Consider the following 16,381-nt stretch of genomic DNA (forward strand, 5'->3'; position numbering starts at 1 on the left):
TTACTTGAGTAAAGAAGTAAAAGAGGTCTAAAGCTAAAGTATTTGTGCACCTACAGCCAAACCACACTGGACATGCCCAATCTCATCTGACCTTGGAAGCTATGCAGTGTTGGGCCTGGTTAGTACTTGGATGGGAGACTACCTGGGAATACCGGGTGCTGTAGGTAATTTTATACTGCCATAACATTCTTTTCTATTACATTTTACATTTCATTTTTAAACTTATCAATGAATTTACTTGAGTTAAGAAGTAAAAGAGGACTAAAGTTAATGTTTTTGAGCACATACAGCCAAACCACACTGGACATGCCCAATCTCGTCTGATCTTGGAAGCTATGCAGTGTTGGGCCTGGTTCGAACTTGGATGGGAGACCACCTGGGAATACCAGGTGCTGTATGTAATTTTATTCAGCCATAACATTCTTTTCTATTACATTTTACAATTAATTTTTTCAACTTATCAATCAATTTACTTGAGTTAAGAAGTAATAGAGGTCTAAAGTTAATGTTTTGGAGCACCTACAGCCAAACCACACTGGACATGCCCATCTCGTCTGATCTTGGAAGCTATGCAGTGTTCGGCCTGGTTAGTACTTGGATGGGAGACCACTTGGGAATACCAGGAGCTGTAGGTAATTTTATACTGCCATAACATTCTTTTCTGTTACATTTTACATTTCATTTTTTCAACTTATCAATAGAATGTACTTGAGTTAAGAAGTAAAAGAGGTCTAAAGTTAATGTTTTTGAGCACCTACAGCCAAACCACACTAGGAATGCCCAATCTCGTCTGATCTTGGAAGCTCTTCAGTGTTGGGCCTGGTTAGAACTTGGATGGGAGACCACCTGGGAATACCAGGTGCTGTAGGTAATTTTATACTGACATAACATTATTTTCTATTACATTTTACATTTAATTTTTTCAACTTATCAATGAATGTACTTGAGTTAAGAAGTAAAAGATGTCTAAAGTTAATGTTTTTGAGCACCTACAGCCAAACCACACTGGGCATGCCCAATCTCATCTGATCTTGGAAGCTGTTCAGTGTTGGGCCTGGTTAGAACTTGGATGGGAGACCACCTGGGAATACTAGGTGCTGTAGGTAATTTTATACTGCCATAACATTCTTTTCTATTACATTTTACATTTAATTTATTCAACTTATCAATGAATTTATTTGAGTAAAGAAGTAAAAGAGGTCTAAAGTTAAAGTTTTTGTGCACCTACAGCCAAACCACACTGGACATGCCCAATCTCATCTGATCTTGGAAGCTATGCAGTGTTGGGCCTGGTTAGTACTTGGATGGGAGACCACCTGGGAATACCAGGTGCTGTAGGTAATTTTATACTGCCATAACATTCTTTTCTATTACATTTTACATTTCATTTTTAAACTTATCAATGAATTTACTTGAGTTAAGAAGTAAAAGAGGACTAAAGTTAATGTTTTTGAGCACCTACAGCCAAACCACACTGGACATGCCCAATCTCGTCTGATCTTGGAAGCTATTCAGTGTTGGGCCTGGTTAGTACTTGGATGGGAGACCACCTGGTAATACCATTTGCTGTTGGTAATTTTATACTGCCATAACATTCTTTTCTGTTACATTTTACATTTCATTTTTAAACTTATCAATGAATTTACTTGCGTTAAGAAGTAAAAGAGGTCTAAAGTTAAAGTTTTTGAGCACCTACAGCCAAACCACACTGGACATGCCCAATCTCACCTGATCTTGGAAGCTGTGCAGTGTTGGGCTTGGTTAGTACTTGGATGGGAGACCACCTGGGAATACCAGGTGCTGTATGTAATTTTATTCAGCCATAACATTCTTTTCTATTACATTTTACATTAAATTTTTTCAACTTATCAATGAATTTACTTGAGTTAAGAAGTAAAAGAGGTCTAAAGTTAATGTTTTTGAGCACCTACAGCCAAACCACACTGGGCATGCCCAATCTCATCTGATCTTGGAAGCTATGCAGTGTTGGGCCTGGTTAGTACTTGGATGGGAGACCACCTAGTAATACCATTTGCTGTAGGTAATTTTATACTGCCATAACATTCTTTTCTGTTACATTTTACATTTAATTTTTAAACTTATCAATGAATTTACTTGCGTTAAGAAGTAAAAGAGGTCTAAAGTTAAAGTTTTTGAGCACCTACAGCCAAACCACACTGGACATGCCCAATCTCATCTGATCTTGGAAGCTGTGCAGTGTTGGGCTTGGTTAGTACTTGGATGGGAGACCACCTGGGAATACCAGGTGCTGTAGGTAATTTTATACTGACATAACATTCTTTTCTATTACATTTTACATTTAATTTTTTCAACTTATCAATGAATTTACTTGAGTTAAGAAGTAAAAGAGGTCTAAAGTTAATGTTTTTGAGAACCTACAGCCAAACCACACTGGACATGCCCAATCTCGTCTTATCTTGGAAGCTATGCAGTATTGGGCATGATAAGTACTTGGATGGGAGACCACCTGGGAATACCAGGTGCTGTAGGTAATTTTATACTGCCATAACATTCTTTTCTATTACATTTTACATTTCATTTTTAAACTTATCGATGAATTTACTTGAGTTAAGAAGTAAAAGAGGACTAAAGTTAATGTTTTTGAGCACCTACAGCCAAACCACACTGGACATGCCCAATCTCGTCTGATCTTGGAAGCTATTCAGTGTTGGGCCTGGTTAGTACTTGGATGGGAGACCACCTGGTAATACCATTTGCTGTAGATAATTTTATACTGCCATAACATTCTTTTCTGTTACATTTTACATTAAATTTTTTCAACTTATCAATGAATTTACTTGAGTTAAGAAGTAAAAGAGGTCTAAAGTTAATGTTTTTGAGCACCTACAGCCAAACCACACTGGGCATGCCCAATCTCATCTGATCTTGGAAGCTATGCAGTGTTGGGCCTGGTTAGTACTTGGATGGGAGACCACCTAGTAATACCATTTGCTGTACGTAATTTTATACTGCCATAACATTCTTTTCTGTTACATTTTACATTTCATTTTTAAACTTATCAATGAATTTACTTGCGTTAAGAAGTAAAAGAGGTCTAAAGTTAAAGTTTTTGAGCACCTACAGCCAAACCACACTGGACATGCCCAATCTCATCTGATCTTGGAAGCTGTGCAGTGTTGGGCTTGGTTAGTACTTGGATGGGAGACCACCTGGGAATACCAGGTGCTGTAGGTAATTTTATACTGCCATGACATTCTTTTCTATTACATTTTACATTTAATTTATTCAACTTATCAATGAATTTACTTGAGTTAAGAAGTAATAGAGGTCTAAAGTTAATATTTTTGAGCACCTACAGCCCAACCACACTGGACATGCCCAATCTCGTCTGATCTTGGAAGCTATGCAGTGTTGGGCCTGGTTAGTACTTGGCTGGGAGACCACATGGGAATACCAGGAGCTGTAGGTAATTTTATACTGCCATAACATTCTTTTCTATTACATTTTACATTTAATTTTTTCAACTTATCAATGAATTTACTTGAGTAAAGAAGTAAAAGAGGTCTAAAGTTAATGTTTTTGAGCACCTACAGCCAAACCACACTGGATATGCCCAATCTCATCTGCTCTTGGAAGCTATGCAGTGTTGGGCCTGGTTAGTACTTGGATGGGAGACCACCTGGGAATACCAGGTGCTGTAGGTAATTTTATACTGCCATAACATTCTTTTCTATTACATTTAACAATTAATTTTTTCAACTTATCAATCAATTTACTTGAATTAAGAAGTAATAGAGGTCTAAAGTTAATGTTTTGGAGCACCTACAGCCAAACCACACTGGACATGCCCATCTCGTCTGATCTTGGAAGCTATGCAGTGTTGGGCCTGGTTAGTACTTGGATGGGAGACCACTTGGGAATACCAGGAGCTGTAGGTAATTTTATACTGCCATAACATTCTTTTCTGTTACATTTTACATTTCATTTTTTCAACTTATCAATAGAATGTACTTGAGTTAAGAAGTAAAAGAGGTCTAAAGTTAATGTTTTTGAGCACCTACAGCCAAACCACACTAGGAATGCCCAATCTCGTCTGATCTTGGAAGCTATTCAGTGTTGGGCCTGGTTAGAACTTGGATGGGAGACCACCTGGGAATACCAGGTGCTGTAGGTAATTTTATACTGCCATAACATTCTTTTCTATTACATTTTACATTTAATTTATTCAACTTATCAATGAATTTACTTGAGTAAAGAAGTAAAAGAGGTCTAAAGTTAAAGTATTTGTGCACCTACAGCCAAACCACACTGGACATGCCCATCTCATCTGACCTTGGAAGCTATGCAGTGTTGGGCCTGGTTAGTACTTGGATGGGAGACTACCTGGGAATACCAGGTGCTGTAGGTAATTTTATACTGCCATAACATTCTTTTCTATTACATTTTACATTTCATTTTTAAACTTATCAATGAATTTACTTGAGTTAAGAAGTAAAAGAGGACTAAAGTTAATGTTTTTGAGCACATACAGCCAAACCACACTGGACATGCCCAATCTCGTCTGATCTTGGAAGCTATGCAGTGTTGGGCCTGGTTCGAACTTGGATGGGAGACCACCTGGGAATACCAGGTGCTGTATGTAATTTTATTCAGCCATAACATTCTTTTCTATTACATTTTACATTAAATTTTTTCAACTTATCAATGAATTTACTTGAGTTAAGAAGTAAAAGAGGTCTAAAGTTAATGTTTTTGAGCACCTACAGCCAAACCACACTGGGCATGCCCAATCTCATCTGATCTTGGAAGCTATGCAGTGTTGGGCCTGGTTAGTACTTGGATGGGAGACCACCTGGTAATACCATTTGCTGTAGGTAATTTTATACTGCCATAACATTCTTTTCTATTACATTTTACATTTCATTTTTAAACTTATCAATGAATTTACTTGCGTTAAGAAGTAAAAGAGGTCTAAAGTTAAAGTTTTTGAGCACCTACAGCCAAACCACACTGGACATGCCCAATCTCATCTGATCTTGAAAGCTGTGCAGTGTTGGGCTTGGTTAGTACTTGGATGGGAGACCACCTGGGAATACCAGGTGCTGTAGGTAATTTTATACTGACATAACATTCTTTTCTATTACATTTTACATTTAATTTTTTCAACTTATCAATGAATTTACTTGAGTTAAGAAGTAAAAGAGGTCTAAAGTTAATGTTTTTGAACACCTACAGCCAAACCAATCTGGACATGCCCAATCTCGTCTTATCTTGGAAGCTATGCAGTATTGGGCCTGATAAGTACATGGATGGGAGACCACCTGGGAATACCAGGTGCTGTAGGTAATTTTATACTGCCATAACATTCTTTTCTATTACATTTTGCAATTAATTTTTTCAACTTTTCAATGAATTTACTTGAGTTAAGAAGTAATAGAGGTCTAAAGTTAATGTTTTTGAGCACCTACAGCCAAACCACACTGGACATGCCCAATCTCGTCTGATCTTGGAAGCTATGCAGTGTTGGGCCTGGTTAGTACTTAGATGGGGGACCACCTGGGAATACCAGGTGCTGTAGGTAATTTTATACTGCCATGACATTCTTTTCTATTACATTTTACATTTAATTTTTTCAACTTATCAATGAATTTACTTGAGTAAAGAAGTAAAAGAGGTCTAAAGTTAATGTTTTTGAGCACCTACAGCCAAACCACACTGGATATGCCCAATCTCATCTGCTCTTGGAAGCTATGCAGTGTTGGGCTTAGTTAGTACTTGGATGGGAGACCACCTGGGAATACCAGATGCTGTAGGTCATTTTATACTGACATAACATTCTTTTCTATTACATTTTACATTTAATTTTTTCAACTTATCAATGAATTTACTTGAGTTGAGAAGTAAAAGAGGTCTAAAGTTAATGTTTTTGAGCACCTACAGCCAAACCACACTGGACATGCCCAATCTCGTCTGATCTTGGAAGCTATGCAGTATTGGGCCTGGTAAGTACTTGGATGGGAGACCACCTGGGAATACCAGGTGCTGTAGGTAATTTTATACTGCCATAACATTCTTTTCTATTACATTTTACAATTAATTTTTTCAACTTATCAATGAATTTACTTGAGTAAAGAAGTAAAAGAGGTCTAAAGTTAATGTTTTTGAGCACCTACAGCCAAACCACCCTGGACATGCCCAATCTCGTCTGATCTTGGAAGCTATTCAGTGTTGGGCATGGTTAGTACTTTAATGGGAGACCACCTGGGAATACCAGGTGCTGTAGGTAATTTTATACTGCCATAACATTCTTTTCTATTACATTTTACAATTAATTTTTTAAACTTATCAATGAATTTACTTGAGTTAAGAAGTAATAGAGGTCTAAAGTTAATGTTTTTGAGCACCTACAGCCAAACCACACTGGACATGCCCAATCTCGTTTGATCTTGGAAGCTATGCAGTGTTGGGCCTGGTTAGTACTTGGATGGGAGACCACCTGGGATTACCAGGTGCTGTAGGTAATTTTATACTGCCATAACATTCTTTTCTATTACATTTTACATTTAATTTTTTCAACTTATCAATCAATTTACTTGAGTTAAGAAGTAATAGAGGTCTAAAGTTAATGTTTTTGAGCACCTACAGCCAAACCACACTGGACATGCCCAATCTCGTCTTATCTTGGAAGCTATGCAGTGTTGGACCTGGTTAGTACTTGGATGGGAGACCACCTGGGAATACCAGGAGCTGCAGGTAATTTTATACTGCCATAACATTCTTTTCTATTACATTTTACATTTAATTTTTTCAACTTATCAATGAATTTACTTGAGTAAAGAAGTAAAAGAGGTCTAAAGTTAATGGTTTTGAGCACCTACAGCCAAACCCCACTGGACATGCCCAATCTCGTCTGATCTTGGAAGCTATGCAGTGTTGGGCATGGTTAGTACTTGGATGGGAGACCACCTGGTAATACCATTTGCTGTAGGTAATTTTATACTGCCATAACATTCTTTTCTATTACATTTTACATTTCATTTTTAAACTTATCAATGAATTTACTTGCGTTAAGAAGTAAAAGAGGTCTAAAGTTAAAGTTTTTGAGCACCTACAGCCAAACCACACTGGACATGCCCAATCTCATCTGATCTTGAAAGCTGTGCAGTGTTGGGCTTGGTTAGTACTTGGATGGGAGACCACCTGGGAATACCAGGTGCTGTAGGTAATTTTATACTGACATAACATTCTTTTCTATTACATTTTACATTTAATTTTTTCAACTTATCAATGAATTTACTTGAGTTAAGAAGTAAAAGAGGTCTAAAGTTAATGTTTTTGAACACCTACAGCCAAACCAATCTGGACATGCCTAATCTCATCTGATCTTGGAAGCTATGCAGTGTTGGGCCTGGTTAGTACTTGGATGGGAGACCACCTAGTAATACCATTTGCTGTAGGTAATTTTATACTGCCATAACATTCTTTTCTGTTACATTTTACATTTCATTTTTAAACTTATCAATGAATTTACTTGCGTTAAGAAGTAAAAGAGGTCTAAAGTTAAAGTTTTTGAGCACCTACAGCCAAACCACACTGGACATGCCCAATCTCATCTGATCTTGGAAGCTGTGCAGTGTTGGGCTTGGTTAGTACTTGGATGGGAGACCACCTGGGAATACCAGGTGCTGTAGGTAATTTTATACTGCCATGACATTCTTTTCTATTACATTTTACATTTAATTTATTCAACTTATCAATGAATTTACTTGAGTTAAGAAGTAATAGAGGTCTAAAGTTAATATTTTTGAGCACCTACAGCCCAACCACACTGGACATGCCCAATCTCGTCTGATCTTGGAAGCTATGCAGTGTTGGGCCTGGTTAGTACTTGGCTGGGAGACCACATGGGAATACCAGGAGCTGTAGGTAATTTTATACTGCCATAACATTCTTTTCTATTACATTTTACATTTAATTTTTTCAACTTATCAATGAATTTACTTGAGTAAAGAAGTAAAAGAGGTCTAAAGTTAATGTTTTTGAGCACCTACAGCCAAACCACACTGGATATGCCCAATCTCATCTGCTCTTGGAAGCTATGCAGTGTTGGGCCTGGTTAGTACTTGGATGGGAGACCACCTGGGAATACCAGGTGCTGTAGGTAATTTTATACTGCCATAACATTCTTTTCTATTACATTTAACAATTAATTTTTTCAACTTATCAATCAATTTACTTGAATTAAGAAGTAATAGAGGTCTAAAGTTAATGTTTTGGAGCACCTACAGCCAAACCACACTGGACATGCCCATCTCGTCTGATCTTGGAAGCTATGCAGTGTTGGGCCTGGTTAGTACTTGGATGGGAGACCACTTGGGAATACCAGGAGCTGTAGGTAATTTTATACTGCCATAACATTCTTTTCTGTTACATTTTACATTTCATTTTTTCAACTTATCAATAGAATGTACTTGAGTTAAGAAGTAAAAGAGGTCTAAAGTTAATGTTTTTGAGCACCTACAGCCAAACCACACTAGGAATGCCCAATCTCGTCTGATCTTGGAAGCTATTCAGTGTTGGGCCTGGTTAGAACTTGGATGGGAGACCACCTGGGAATACCAGGTGCTGTAGGTAATTTTATACTGCCATAACATTCTTTTCTATTACATTTTACATTTAATTTATTCAACTTATCAATGAATTTACTTGAGTAAAGAAGTAAAAGAGGTCTAAAGTTAAAGTATTTGTGCACCTACAGCCAAACCACACTGGACATGCCCATCTCATCTGACCTTGGAAGCTATGCAGTGTTGGGCCTGGTTAGTACTTGGATGGGAGACTACCTGGGAATACCAGGTGCTGTAGGTAATTTTATACTGCCATAACATTCTTTTCTATTACATTTTACATTTCATTTTTAAACTTATCAATGAATTTACTTGAGTTAAGAAGTAAAAGAGGACTAAAGTTAATGTTTTTGAGCACATACAGCCAAACCACACTGGACATGCCCAATCTCGTCTGATCTTGGAAGCTATGCAGTGTTGGGCCTGGTTCGAACTTGGATGGGAGACCACCTGGGAATACCAGGTGCTGTATGTAATTTTATTCAGCCATAACATTCTTTTCTATTACATTTTACATTAAATTTTTTCAACTTATCAATGAATTTACTTGAGTTAAGAAGTAAAAGAGGTCTAAAGTTAATGTTTTTGAGCACCTACAGCCAAACCACACTGGGCATGCCCAATCTCATCTGATCTTGGAAGCTATGCAGTGTTGGGCCTGGTTAGTACTTGGATGGGAGACCACCTGGTAATACCATTTGCTGTAGGTAATTTTATACTGCCATAACATTCTTTTCTATTACATTTTACATTTCATTTTTAAACTTATCAATGAATTTACTTGCGTTAAGAAGTAAAAGAGGTCTAAAGTTAAAGTTTTTGAGCACCTACAGCCAAACCACACTGGACATGCCCAATCTCATCTGATCTTGAAAGCTGTGCAGTGTTGGGCTTGGTTAGTACTTGGATGGGAGACCACCTGGGAATACCAGGTGCTGTAGGTAATTTTATACTGACATAACATTCTTTTCTATTACATTTTACATTTAATTTTTTCAACTTATCAATGAATTTACTTGAGTTAAGAAGTAAAAGAGGTCTAAAGTTAATGTTTTTGAACACCTACAGCCAAACCAATCTGGACATGCCCAATCTCGTCTTATCTTGGAAGCTATGCAGTATTGGGCCTGATAAGTACATGGATGGGAGACCACCTGGGAATACCAGGTGCTGTAGGTAATTTTATACTGCCATAACATTCTTTTCTATTACATTTTGCAATTAATTTTTTCAACTTTTCAATGAATTTACTTGAGTTAAGAAGTAATAGAGGTCTAAAGTTAATGTTTTTGAGCACCTACAGCCAAACCACACTGGACATGCCCAATCTCGTCTGATCTTGGAAGCTATGCAGTGTTGGGCCTGGTTAGTACTTAGATGGGGGACCACCTGGGAATACCAGGTGCTGTAGGTAATTTTATACTGCCATGACATTCTTTTCTATTACATTTTACATTTAATTTTTTCAACTTATCAATGAATTTACTTGAGTAAAGAAGTAAAAGAGGTCTAAAGTTAATGTTTTTGAGCACCTACAGCCAAACCACACTGGATATGCCCAATCTCATCTGCTCTTGGAAGCTATGCAGTGTTGGGCTTAGTTAGTACTTGGATGGGAGACCACCTGGGAATACCAGATGCTGTAGGTCATTTTATACTGACATAACATTCTTTTCTATTACATTTTACATTTAATTTTTTCAACTTATCAATGAATTTACTTGAGTTGAGAAGTAAAAGAGGTCTAAAGTTAATGTTTTTGAGCACCTACAGCCAAACCACACTGGACATGCCCAATCTCGTCTGATCTTGGAAGCTATGCAGTATTGGGCCTGGTAAGTACTTGGATGGGAGACCACCTGGGAATACCAGGTGCTGTAGGTAATTTTATACTGCCATAACATTCTTTTCTATTACATTTTACAATTAATTTTTTCAACTTATCAATGAATTTACTTGAGTAAAGAAGTAAAAGAGGTCTAAAGTTAATGTTTTTGAGCACCTACAGCCAAACCACCCTGGACATGCCCAATCTCGTCTGATCTTGGAAGCTATTCAGTGTTGGGCATGGTTAGTACTTTAATGGGAGACCACCTGGGAATACCAGGTGCTGTAGGTAATTTTATACTGCCATAACATTCTTTTCTATTACATTTTACAATTAATTTTTTAAACTTATCAATGAATTTACTTGAGTTAAGAAGTAATAGAGGTCTAAAGTTAATGTTTTTGAGCACCTACAGCCAAACCACACTGGACATGCCCAATCTCGTTTGATCTTGGAAGCTATGCAGTGTTGGGCCTGGTTAGTACTTGGATGGGAGACCACCTGGGATTACCAGGTGCTGTAGGTAATTTTATACTGCCATAACATTCTTTTCTATTACATTTTACATTTAATTTTTTCAACTTATCAATCAATTTACTTGAGTTAAGAAGTAATAGAGGTCTAAAGTTAATGTTTTTGAGCACCTACAGCCAAACCACACTGGACATGCCCAATCTCGTCTTATCTTGGAAGCTATGCAGTGTTGGACCTGGTTAGTACTTGGATGGGAGACCACCTGGGAATACCAGGAGCTGCAGGTAATTTTATACTGCCATAACATTCTTTTCTATTACATTTTACATTTAATTTTTTCAACTTATCAATGAATTTACTTGAGTAAAGAAGTAAAAGAGGTCTAAAGTTAATGGTTTTGAGCACCTACAGCCAAACCCCACTGGACATGCCCAATCTCGTCTGATCTTGGAAGCTATGCAGTGTTGGGCATGGTTAGTACTTGGATGGGAGACCACCTGGTAATACCATTTGCTGTAGGTAATTTTATACTGCCATAACATTCTTTTCTATTACATTTTACATTTCATTTTTAAACTTATCAATGAATTTACTTGCGTTAAGAAGTAAAAGAGGTCTAAAGTTAAAGTTTTTGAGCACCTACAGCCAAACCACACTGGACATGCCCAATCTCATCTGATCTTGAAAGCTGTGCAGTGTTGGGCTTGTTTAGTACTTGGATGGGAGACCACCTGGGAATACCAGGTGCTGTAGGTAATTTTATACTGACATAACATTCTTTTCTATTACATTTTACATTTAATTTTTTCAACTTATCAATGAATTTACTTGAGTTAAGAAGTAAAAGAGGTCTAAAGTTAATGTTTTTGAACACCTACAGCCAAACCAATCTGGACATGCCTAATCTCGTCTTATCTTGGAAGCTATGCAGTATTGGGCCTGATAAGTACATGGATGGGAGACCACCTGGGAATACCAGGTGCTGTAGGTAATTTTATACTGCCATAACATTCTTTTCTATTACATTTTGCAATAATTTTTTCAACTTTTCAATGAATTTACTTGAGTTAAGAAGTAATAGAGGTCTAAAGTTAATGTTTTTGAGCACCTACAGCCAAACCACACTGGACATGCCCAATCTCGTCTGATCTTGGAAGCTATGCAGTGTTGGGCCTGGTTAGTACTTAGATGGGGGACCACCTGGGAATACCAGGTGCTGTAGGTAATTTTATACTGCCATGACATTCTTTTCTATTACATTTTACATTTAATTTTTTCAACTTATCAATGAATTTACTTGAGTAAAGAAGTAAAAGAGGTCTAAAGTTAATGTTTTTGAGCACCTACAGCCAAACCACACTGGATATGCCCAATCTCATCTGCTCTTGGAAGCTATGCAGTGTTGGGCTTAGTTAGTACTTGGATGGGAGACCACCTGGGAATACCAGATGCTGTAGGTCATTTTATACTGACATAACATTCTTTTCTATTACATTTTACATTTAATTTTTTCAACTTATCAATGAATTTACTTGAGTTGAGAAGTAAAAGAGGTCTAAAGTTAATGTTTTTGAGCACCTACAGCCAAACCACACTGGACATGCCCAATCTCGTCTGATCTTGGAAGCTATGCAGTATTGGGCCTGGTAAGTACTTGGATGGGAGACCACCTGGGAATACCAGGTGCTGTAGGTAATTTTATACTGCCATAACATTCTTTTCTATTACATTTTACAATTAATTTTTTCAACTTATCAATGAATTTACTTGAGTAAAGAAGTAAAAGAGGTCTAAAGTTAATGTTTTTGAGCACCTACAGCCAAACCACCCTGGACATGCCCAATCTCGTCTGATCTTGGAAGCTATTCAGTGTTGGGCATGGTTAGTACTTTAATGGGAGACCACCTGGGAATACCAGGTGCTGTAGGTAATTTTATACTGCCATAACATTCTTTTCTATTACATTTTACAATTAATTTTTTAAACTTATCAATGAATTTACTTGAGTTAAGAAGTAATAGAGGTCTAAAGTTAATGTTTTTGAGCACCTACAGCCAAACCACACTGGACATGCCCAATCTCGTTTGATCTTGGAAGCTATGCAGTGTTGGGCCTGGTTAGTACTTGGATGGGAGACCACCTGGGATTACCAGGTGCTGTAGGTAATTTTATACTGCCATAACATTCTTTTCTATTACATTTTACATTTAATTTTTTCAACTTATCAATCAATTTACTTGAGTTAAGAAGTAATAGAGGTCTAAAGTTAATGTTTTTGCGCACCTACAGCCAAACCACACTGGACATGCCCAATCTCGTCTTATCTTGGAAGCTATGCAGTGTTGGACCTGGTTAGTACTTGGATGGGAGACCACCTGGGAATACCAGGAGCTGCAGGTAATTTTATACTGCCATAACATTCTTTTCTATTACATTTTACATTTAATTTTTTCAACTTATCAATGAATTTACTTGAGTAAAGAAGTAAAAGAGGTCTAAAGTTAATGGTTTTGAGCACCTACAGCCAAACCCCACTGGACATGCCCAATCTCGTCTGATCTTGGAAGCTATGCAGTGTTGGGCATGGTTAGTACTTGGATGGGAGACCACCTGGGAATACCAGGTGCTGTAGGTAATTTTATTCAGCCATAAGATTCTTTTCAATTACATTTTACATTTAATTTTTTCAACTTATCAATGAATTTACTTGAGTTAAGAAGTAAAAGAGGTCTAAAGTTAATATTTTTGAGCACCTACAGCCAAACCAAACTGGACATGCCCAATTTGGTCTGATCTTGGAAGCTATGCAGTGTTGGGCATGGTTAGTACTTGGATGGGAGACCACCTGGGAATACCAGGTGCTGTAGGTAATTTTATACTGACATAACATTCTTTTCTATTACATTTTACATTTAATTTTTTCAACTTATCAATGAATTTACTTGAGTTAAGAAGTAAAAGAGGTCTAAAGTTAAGATTTTTGAGCATCTACAGCCAAACCAAACTGGACATGCCCAATTTGGTCTGATCTTGGAAGCTATGCAGTATTGGGCCTGGTTAGTACTTGGATGGGAGACCACCTGGGAATACTAGGAGCTGTAGTTAATTTTATACTGCAATAACATTCTTTTCTATTACATTTTACATTTAATTTTTTCAACTTATCAATGAATTTACTTGAGTAAAGAAGTAAAAGAGGTCTAAAGTTAATGTTTTTGAGTGCCTACAGCCAAACCACACTGGACATGCCCAATCTCCTCTGCTCTTGGAAGCTATGCAGTGTTGGGCCAGATTAGTACTTGGATGGGAGACCACCTGGGAATACCAGGAGCTGTAGGTAATTTTATACTGCCATAACATTCTTTTCTGTTACATTTTACATTTCATTTTTAAACTTATCAATGAATTTACTTGAGTTAAGAAGTAAAAGAGGTCTAAAGTTAAAGTTTTTGAGCACCTACAGCCAAACGACACTGGACATGCACAATCTCATCTGATCTTGGAAGCTGTGCAGTGTTGGGCTTGGTTAGTACTTGGATGGGAGACCACCTGGGAATACCAGATGCTGTAGGTAATTTTATACTGACATAACATTCTTTTCTATTACATTTTACATTAAATTTTTTCAACTTATCAATGAATTTACTTGAGTTAAGAAGTAAAAGATCTCTAAAGTTAAAGTTTTTGAGTACCTACAGCCAAACCACACTGGACATGCCCAATCTAATCTGATCTTGGAAGCTGTGCAGTGTTGGGCTTGGTTAGTACTTGGATGGGAGACCACCTGGGAATACCAGGTGCTGTAGGTAATTTTATACTGACATAACATTCTTTTCTATTACATTTTACATGTAATTTTTTCAACTTATCAATGAATTTACTTGAGTTAAGAAGTAAAAGAGGTCTAAAGTTAATATTTTTGAGCACCTGCAGCCAAAACAAACTGGACATGCCCAATTTGGTCTGATCTTGGAAGCTATGCAGTATTGGGCCTGGTTAGTACTTGGATGGGAGACCACCTGGGAATGCCAGATGCTGTAGTTAATTTTATACTGCCATAACATTCTTTTCTATTACATTTTACATTTAATTTTTTCAACTTATCAATGAATTTACTTGAGTAAAGAAGTAAAAGAGGTCTAAAGTTAATGTTTTTGAGTGCCTACAGACAAACCACACTGGACATGCCCAATCTCGTCTGCTCTTGGAAGCTATGCAGTGTTGGGCCAGGTTAGTACTTGGATGGGAGACCACCTGGGAATACCAGGAGCTGTAGGTAATTTTATACTGCCATAACATTCTTTTCTGTTACATTTTACATTTCATTTTTAAACTTATCAATGAATTTACTTGAGTTAAGAAGTAAAAGAGGTCTAAAGTTAAAGTTTTTGAGCACCTACAGCCAAACCACACTGGACATGCCCAATCTCATCTGATCTTGGAAGCTGTGCAGTGTTGGTCTTGGTTAGTACTTGGATGGGAGACCACCTGGGAATACCAGATGCTGTAGGTAATTTTATACTGACATAACATTCTTTTCTATTACATTTTACATTTAATTTTTTCAACTTATCTATTAATTTACTTGAGTTAAGAAGTAAAAGAGGTCTAAAGTTAATGTTTTTGAGCACCTACAGCCAAACCACCCTGGACATGCCCAATCTCGTCTGATCTTGGAAGCTATTCAGTGTTGGGCCTGGTTAGTACTTGGATGGGAGACCACCTGGGAATACCAGGTGCTGTAGGTAATTTTATACTGCCATAACATTCTTTTCTATTACATTTTACAATTAATTTTTTCAACTTATCAATCAATTTACTTGAGTTAAGAAGTAATAGAGGTCTAAAGTTAATGTTTTTGAGCACCTACAGCCAAACCACACTGGACATGCCCAATCTCGTCTGATCTTGGAAGCTATGCAGTGTTGGGCCTGGTTAGTACTTGGATGGGAGACCACCTGGGAATACCAGGTGCTGTAGGTAATTTTATACTGCCATAACATTCTTTTCTATTACATTTTACATTAAATTTTTTCAACTTATCAATGAATTTACTTGAGTTAAGAAGTAAAAGAGGTCTAAAGTTAATGTTTTTGAGCACCTACAGCCAAACCACACTGGGCATGCCCAATCTCATCTGATCTTGGAAGCTATGCAGTGTTGGGCCTGGTTAGTACTTGGATGGGAGACCACCTGGTAATACCATTTGCTGTAGGTAATTTTATACTGCCATAACATTCTTTTCTATTACATTTTACATTTCATTTTTAAACTTATCAATGAATTTACTTGAGTAAAGAAGTAAAAGAGGTCTAAAGTTAATGTTTTTGAGCACCTACAGCCAAACCACCCTGGACATGCCCAATCTCGTCTGATCTTGGAAGCTATTCAGTGTTGGGCATGGTTAGTACTTTAATGGGAGACCACCTGGGAATACCAGGTGCTGTAGGTAATTTAATACTGCCATAAC

At 37.2% G+C, this 16,381-nt stretch overlaps 5 non-coding genes and 63 pseudogenes across 5 annotated transcripts; all 68 read left to right on the top strand.

Annotated features, from left to right (window-relative positions):
• The first annotated feature begins 48 nt into the window (after positions 1-48).
• Positions 49-167, top strand: LOC148460505 (5S ribosomal RNA; annotated as a pseudogene).
• Positions 168-282: 115 nt separating this feature from the next.
• LOC148460506 (5S ribosomal RNA) lies at positions 283-401 on the top strand (annotated as a pseudogene).
• A 116-nt stretch (positions 402-517) lies between these two features.
• Positions 518-635, top strand: LOC148460507 (5S ribosomal RNA; annotated as a pseudogene).
• Positions 636-752: 117 nt separating this feature from the next.
• LOC148460508 (5S ribosomal RNA) lies at positions 753-871 on the top strand (annotated as a pseudogene).
• A 116-nt stretch (positions 872-987) lies between these two features.
• On the top strand, positions 988-1,106 carry LOC148460509 (5S ribosomal RNA; annotated as a pseudogene).
• Positions 1,107-1,222: 116 nt separating this feature from the next.
• Positions 1,223-1,341, top strand: LOC148460510 (5S ribosomal RNA). The gene has a single exon (XR_015874247.1). It is a non-coding gene; the product is annotated as a 5S ribosomal RNA (ribosomal RNA).
• A 115-nt stretch (positions 1,342-1,456) lies between these two features.
• On the top strand, positions 1,457-1,575 carry LOC148460511 (5S ribosomal RNA; annotated as a pseudogene).
• A 115-nt stretch (positions 1,576-1,690) lies between these two features.
• LOC148460512 (5S ribosomal RNA) lies at positions 1,691-1,809 on the top strand (annotated as a pseudogene).
• Positions 1,810-1,925: 116 nt separating this feature from the next.
• Positions 1,926-2,044, top strand: LOC148460513 (5S ribosomal RNA; annotated as a pseudogene).
• Positions 2,045-2,159: 115 nt separating this feature from the next.
• LOC148460514 (5S ribosomal RNA) lies at positions 2,160-2,278 on the top strand (annotated as a pseudogene).
• A 116-nt stretch (positions 2,279-2,394) lies between these two features.
• Positions 2,395-2,513, top strand: LOC148460515 (5S ribosomal RNA; annotated as a pseudogene).
• Positions 2,514-2,628: 115 nt separating this feature from the next.
• On the top strand, positions 2,629-2,747 carry LOC148460516 (5S ribosomal RNA; annotated as a pseudogene).
• A 116-nt stretch (positions 2,748-2,863) lies between these two features.
• On the top strand, positions 2,864-2,982 carry LOC148460517 (5S ribosomal RNA; annotated as a pseudogene).
• Positions 2,983-3,097: 115 nt separating this feature from the next.
• LOC148460518 (5S ribosomal RNA) lies at positions 3,098-3,216 on the top strand (annotated as a pseudogene).
• A 116-nt stretch (positions 3,217-3,332) lies between these two features.
• Positions 3,333-3,451, top strand: LOC148460519 (5S ribosomal RNA; annotated as a pseudogene).
• A 116-nt stretch (positions 3,452-3,567) lies between these two features.
• On the top strand, positions 3,568-3,686 carry LOC148460520 (5S ribosomal RNA; annotated as a pseudogene).
• A 116-nt stretch (positions 3,687-3,802) lies between these two features.
• Positions 3,803-3,920, top strand: LOC148460521 (5S ribosomal RNA; annotated as a pseudogene).
• A 117-nt stretch (positions 3,921-4,037) lies between these two features.
• Positions 4,038-4,156, top strand: LOC148460522 (5S ribosomal RNA; annotated as a pseudogene).
• Positions 4,157-4,272: 116 nt separating this feature from the next.
• LOC148460523 (5S ribosomal RNA) lies at positions 4,273-4,390 on the top strand (annotated as a pseudogene).
• A 115-nt stretch (positions 4,391-4,505) lies between these two features.
• On the top strand, positions 4,506-4,624 carry LOC148460524 (5S ribosomal RNA; annotated as a pseudogene).
• Positions 4,625-4,740: 116 nt separating this feature from the next.
• Positions 4,741-4,859, top strand: LOC148460525 (5S ribosomal RNA; annotated as a pseudogene).
• A 115-nt stretch (positions 4,860-4,974) lies between these two features.
• LOC148460526 (5S ribosomal RNA) lies at positions 4,975-5,093 on the top strand (annotated as a pseudogene).
• A 116-nt stretch (positions 5,094-5,209) lies between these two features.
• On the top strand, positions 5,210-5,328 carry LOC148460527 (5S ribosomal RNA; annotated as a pseudogene).
• Positions 5,329-5,444: 116 nt separating this feature from the next.
• On the top strand, positions 5,445-5,563 carry LOC148460528 (5S ribosomal RNA). Its single transcript, XR_015873622.1, has one exon. It is a non-coding gene; the product is annotated as a 5S ribosomal RNA (ribosomal RNA).
• Positions 5,564-5,679: 116 nt separating this feature from the next.
• LOC148460529 (5S ribosomal RNA) lies at positions 5,680-5,798 on the top strand (annotated as a pseudogene).
• Positions 5,799-5,914: 116 nt separating this feature from the next.
• Positions 5,915-6,033, top strand: LOC148460530 (5S ribosomal RNA; annotated as a pseudogene).
• A 116-nt stretch (positions 6,034-6,149) lies between these two features.
• Positions 6,150-6,268, top strand: LOC148460531 (5S ribosomal RNA; annotated as a pseudogene).
• Positions 6,269-6,384: 116 nt separating this feature from the next.
• Positions 6,385-6,503, top strand: LOC148460532 (5S ribosomal RNA; annotated as a pseudogene).
• Positions 6,504-6,619: 116 nt separating this feature from the next.
• LOC148460533 (5S ribosomal RNA) lies at positions 6,620-6,738 on the top strand (annotated as a pseudogene).
• A 116-nt stretch (positions 6,739-6,854) lies between these two features.
• On the top strand, positions 6,855-6,973 carry LOC148460534 (5S ribosomal RNA; annotated as a pseudogene).
• A 115-nt stretch (positions 6,974-7,088) lies between these two features.
• On the top strand, positions 7,089-7,207 carry LOC148460535 (5S ribosomal RNA; annotated as a pseudogene).
• Positions 7,208-7,557: 350 nt separating this feature from the next.
• On the top strand, positions 7,558-7,676 carry LOC148460536 (5S ribosomal RNA; annotated as a pseudogene).
• A 116-nt stretch (positions 7,677-7,792) lies between these two features.
• Positions 7,793-7,911, top strand: LOC148460537 (5S ribosomal RNA; annotated as a pseudogene).
• Positions 7,912-8,027: 116 nt separating this feature from the next.
• Positions 8,028-8,146, top strand: LOC148460538 (5S ribosomal RNA; annotated as a pseudogene).
• A 116-nt stretch (positions 8,147-8,262) lies between these two features.
• On the top strand, positions 8,263-8,380 carry LOC148460539 (5S ribosomal RNA; annotated as a pseudogene).
• A 117-nt stretch (positions 8,381-8,497) lies between these two features.
• LOC148460540 (5S ribosomal RNA) lies at positions 8,498-8,616 on the top strand (annotated as a pseudogene).
• A 116-nt stretch (positions 8,617-8,732) lies between these two features.
• LOC148460541 (5S ribosomal RNA) lies at positions 8,733-8,850 on the top strand (annotated as a pseudogene).
• Positions 8,851-8,965: 115 nt separating this feature from the next.
• Positions 8,966-9,084, top strand: LOC148460542 (5S ribosomal RNA; annotated as a pseudogene).
• Positions 9,085-9,200: 116 nt separating this feature from the next.
• LOC148460543 (5S ribosomal RNA) lies at positions 9,201-9,319 on the top strand (annotated as a pseudogene).
• Positions 9,320-9,434: 115 nt separating this feature from the next.
• LOC148460544 (5S ribosomal RNA) lies at positions 9,435-9,553 on the top strand (annotated as a pseudogene).
• A 116-nt stretch (positions 9,554-9,669) lies between these two features.
• LOC148460545 (5S ribosomal RNA) lies at positions 9,670-9,788 on the top strand (annotated as a pseudogene).
• Positions 9,789-9,904: 116 nt separating this feature from the next.
• LOC148460546 (5S ribosomal RNA) lies at positions 9,905-10,023 on the top strand. Its single transcript, XR_015873623.1, has one exon. It is a non-coding gene; the product is annotated as a 5S ribosomal RNA (ribosomal RNA).
• A 116-nt stretch (positions 10,024-10,139) lies between these two features.
• Positions 10,140-10,258, top strand: LOC148460547 (5S ribosomal RNA; annotated as a pseudogene).
• Positions 10,259-10,374: 116 nt separating this feature from the next.
• Positions 10,375-10,493, top strand: LOC148460548 (5S ribosomal RNA; annotated as a pseudogene).
• Positions 10,494-10,609: 116 nt separating this feature from the next.
• Positions 10,610-10,728, top strand: LOC148460549 (5S ribosomal RNA; annotated as a pseudogene).
• Positions 10,729-10,844: 116 nt separating this feature from the next.
• LOC148460550 (5S ribosomal RNA) lies at positions 10,845-10,963 on the top strand (annotated as a pseudogene).
• A 116-nt stretch (positions 10,964-11,079) lies between these two features.
• LOC148460551 (5S ribosomal RNA) lies at positions 11,080-11,198 on the top strand (annotated as a pseudogene).
• Positions 11,199-11,314: 116 nt separating this feature from the next.
• On the top strand, positions 11,315-11,433 carry LOC148460552 (5S ribosomal RNA; annotated as a pseudogene).
• Positions 11,434-11,548: 115 nt separating this feature from the next.
• LOC148460553 (5S ribosomal RNA) lies at positions 11,549-11,667 on the top strand (annotated as a pseudogene).
• Positions 11,668-11,783: 116 nt separating this feature from the next.
• Positions 11,784-11,902, top strand: LOC148460554 (5S ribosomal RNA; annotated as a pseudogene).
• A 115-nt stretch (positions 11,903-12,017) lies between these two features.
• Positions 12,018-12,136, top strand: LOC148460555 (5S ribosomal RNA). The gene has a single exon (XR_015873624.1). It is a non-coding gene; the product is annotated as a 5S ribosomal RNA (ribosomal RNA).
• Positions 12,137-12,252: 116 nt separating this feature from the next.
• On the top strand, positions 12,253-12,371 carry LOC148460556 (5S ribosomal RNA; annotated as a pseudogene).
• Positions 12,372-12,487: 116 nt separating this feature from the next.
• Positions 12,488-12,606, top strand: LOC148460557 (5S ribosomal RNA; annotated as a pseudogene).
• Positions 12,607-12,722: 116 nt separating this feature from the next.
• Positions 12,723-12,841, top strand: LOC148460558 (5S ribosomal RNA; annotated as a pseudogene).
• A 116-nt stretch (positions 12,842-12,957) lies between these two features.
• LOC148460559 (5S ribosomal RNA) lies at positions 12,958-13,076 on the top strand (annotated as a pseudogene).
• Positions 13,077-13,192: 116 nt separating this feature from the next.
• LOC148460560 (5S ribosomal RNA) lies at positions 13,193-13,311 on the top strand (annotated as a pseudogene).
• A 116-nt stretch (positions 13,312-13,427) lies between these two features.
• LOC148460561 (5S ribosomal RNA) lies at positions 13,428-13,546 on the top strand (annotated as a pseudogene).
• A 116-nt stretch (positions 13,547-13,662) lies between these two features.
• On the top strand, positions 13,663-13,781 carry LOC148460562 (5S ribosomal RNA; annotated as a pseudogene).
• Positions 13,782-13,897: 116 nt separating this feature from the next.
• Positions 13,898-14,016, top strand: LOC148460563 (5S ribosomal RNA; annotated as a pseudogene).
• Positions 14,017-14,132: 116 nt separating this feature from the next.
• Positions 14,133-14,251, top strand: LOC148460564 (5S ribosomal RNA; annotated as a pseudogene).
• Positions 14,252-14,366: 115 nt separating this feature from the next.
• Positions 14,367-14,485, top strand: LOC148460565 (5S ribosomal RNA; annotated as a pseudogene).
• A 116-nt stretch (positions 14,486-14,601) lies between these two features.
• On the top strand, positions 14,602-14,720 carry LOC148460566 (5S ribosomal RNA; annotated as a pseudogene).
• A 351-nt stretch (positions 14,721-15,071) lies between these two features.
• LOC148460567 (5S ribosomal RNA) lies at positions 15,072-15,190 on the top strand (annotated as a pseudogene).
• Positions 15,191-15,305: 115 nt separating this feature from the next.
• Positions 15,306-15,424, top strand: LOC148460568 (5S ribosomal RNA; annotated as a pseudogene).
• A 116-nt stretch (positions 15,425-15,540) lies between these two features.
• Positions 15,541-15,659, top strand: LOC148460569 (5S ribosomal RNA; annotated as a pseudogene).
• A 116-nt stretch (positions 15,660-15,775) lies between these two features.
• On the top strand, positions 15,776-15,894 carry LOC148460570 (5S ribosomal RNA). The gene has a single exon (XR_015873072.1). It is a non-coding gene; the product is annotated as a 5S ribosomal RNA (ribosomal RNA).
• Positions 15,895-16,010: 116 nt separating this feature from the next.
• Positions 16,011-16,129, top strand: LOC148460571 (5S ribosomal RNA; annotated as a pseudogene).
• Positions 16,130-16,244: 115 nt separating this feature from the next.
• On the top strand, positions 16,245-16,363 carry LOC148460572 (5S ribosomal RNA; annotated as a pseudogene).
• The last annotated feature ends 18 nt before the right edge of the window (positions 16,364-16,381 follow it).

Source organism: Taudactylus pleione, unplaced genomic scaffold (genome assembly GCF_031769625.1).
Source record: "Taudactylus pleione unplaced genomic scaffold, aTauple2 ptg000967l, whole genome shotgun sequence".
Lineage (NCBI taxonomy): Eukaryota > Metazoa > Chordata > Amphibia > Anura > Myobatrachidae > Taudactylus > Taudactylus pleione.